The sequence below is a fragment of the Egretta garzetta genome, unplaced genomic scaffold, assembly GCF_000687185.1.
Source record: "Egretta garzetta isolate BGI_Z169 unplaced genomic scaffold, ASM68718v1 scaffold370, whole genome shotgun sequence".
Lineage (NCBI taxonomy): Eukaryota > Metazoa > Chordata > Aves > Pelecaniformes > Ardeidae > Egretta > Egretta garzetta.
This window is the reverse complement of record NW_009258292.1, coordinates 1,394,962-1,397,241: the sequence shown is the minus strand read 5'-3', so window position 1 is coordinate 1,397,241 and position 2,280 is coordinate 1,394,962. Positions and strand designations below refer to the sequence as shown.

Sequence of the window (2,280 nt, the reverse complement as noted above, 5' to 3'; positions counted from 1 at the left end):
CGATTCTCTCCCCTGTCCCATTGTGGGGGGAGTGAGCGAGCGGCTGGGTGGTGCTTTGTTCATGGCCAGGGTTAAATAATGGCAACCTTGTTTCCACGCTCCTCAATTCTTAGCTGACTCCCTAGCTCTTTCCAAGACAGCTTTGCTGTAAACCTAATCCATCCACCTAAGTTATGTGAATATGAGCCAGCCAGTGATACTTGCCTTGGAGCTTTCTTCTATTTAGAGCTATGTGCATAGCCTGTATGTTTAAGTTTTTCACTAGCAAAATCATATCAAGGAGAACATTGCTAAACTTACTATCTAATGTGACCGGATGTATGATGTGTCTTAGCATCAGCGATCATATCCCTGGTACTTTGGATACTAGCAAACATGAGTCTGTTTGATCTTTTGTAGCAGGGCATGGTCAAACTCAATCTGCTCTAGAATGATCTCAGTATCAATGTGTCAGAAGGAAAATACAGTCACATTTAAAAGCGGTGGTATGCCTACAGTAGTTTTTACAGAAAACATCCATTAAATACTGACTTAAGCACTTTCAGTTCTCACCCTCATAGTCTGTACAGTCTATTGTCTTTGCTCATTTGCAGTGAGTGCAGGATGCTACCAGAAAATGTCACCTGAGACCAAGGTTTCTTAGTTCTAATTCCCAGCTTTGCCAGTGACTTTATTTTCTTGTGTGGCTCTGGGAAAGTTACTCCTGCCCATGACACACTTCCAGAAATGGAAATTTCAATTTTACTCATAGGGTGATGTGAGGATAAACTGATTCTTATACATTGCAGACATATGGAGAGTAGCATACACTTGCTAAGCATACGAAGAGGCATAGAAACAGGACTGAGAACCTTACAATGTATACCAGGCAATGAAATATTCCTTGCAATTTGCTGCCTAAATGCAACTTACCCAGAATCAGTTCAGTCTTTAGATCAGTATTTTGATTTCTGTAGATGACACAAAACTGGGAAAAGTGGTTGATACACCACTATTAACTTCAGAGGGACCTGGACATGCTGGAGACATGGGCTGACAAGAATCTCATGAAATTCAGCAAAGGGAAGTGCTGAGTCCTGTACCTGGGGAGAAACTACCCCTGGCACCAGCACAGGCTGAGGACAGCCTGCTAAAAAGCAGCTTTGCAGAGAAGGTCCTTGGGGTCCTGGTGGACAGCAAGCTGACCATGAGCCAGCAATGTGCTCTTTCTGCAAAGGAGTGTTGCCAGCAGGTTGAGGGAGGTGATTCTTCCCCTCTGCTCAGCACTGGTGAAGCCAGACCTGGGGTACTGGGTCCAGTTCTGGGATCCCCAGTACAAGAAAGATACAGAGCTACTGGAGAGAGTCTCTCAAAGAACCCATTAAGGGCTCTGACATATGAGAAGAGCCTGAGAAATCTGGGACTGTTCAGCCTGGAGAGATGAAGGCTCGTGTATAAATACTCAACTGTGGGGATTAAGGAAGATGAAGCCAGAGTCAGATCAGTGGTGCCCAGTGACCAGACAAGAGGCAATGGGCAATATCTGAAAAAATGGAAATTCAGTTTAAACACAGGAAAACACTTTTTACTGTGAGGGTAGTCGATCACTGGAACAGGTTTTGCAGTGATGTTGTGGAGTCTCCAGTGTTGAAGATACTCAAACCTGACTGGTCAAAGCCCCAAGCAACCTGCTGTATCTGACCCTGCTCTGAGCAAGGGGTGGGACAGGACAATCTCCAAAAGTGCCTTCCAGCCTCAATCATCCCAAAATTCTGTGTTTTACTTTTTTTCAAGACATAGAAATCCACATATTTTAATTAGATTATTTTATAGAAAGGGTACAGAAAATAGCATGTCTTTCAGTTATTGCAGAGTAGATGTCAGATAACATCAAATAGTGCAACAGAAATCATACATATTTCAAAGTCTTCCCTGAATCTTGCAGAAATCTTTAGAAATTTTATATATACACAGATTTGCATTTTTAAACAGTCTAAAGCATTACCAAAATTTTGCTTAGATTTTCTGAAGCAGGAAGCTAATCCAGATTTTGTACAAATGCTAGTATAACTGTACCTAACTTAATCCCTGGCAAACATTTGTATTCTGCACAAAATCCTCCGTGGCACAAGAAAATCAACAGAAAACATAGAGAGACATACCTCCTCTTGAAAAAGAACCCTCCTCCTTTATCCTGTTTGATTTTGGATGGCAGCTGCAAGGGTATTTGGACCTGTAGCTTTGGTCATGCAGGCATCAGTGTTTGGCTCTGCCAGTTAGCTTTTTTTACTGCAAGTTGAT

At 42.4% G+C, this 2,280-nt stretch overlaps 1 protein-coding gene across 2 annotated transcripts in view; it reads right to left on the bottom strand.

The window, feature by feature from the left end:
- The window catches only part of LOC104125128 (granulocyte-macrophage colony-stimulating factor receptor subunit alpha), a 25,260-nt gene extending 22,980 nt beyond the window's left edge, over positions 1-2,280 (bottom strand). For both annotated transcript variants that reach the window (XM_035893001.1, XM_035893007.1), the window contains exon 1: positions 2,142-2,280. The gene's annotated coding sequence lies outside the window, so the exon portion shown is untranslated. The remainder of the gene's footprint in view (positions 1-2,141) is intronic.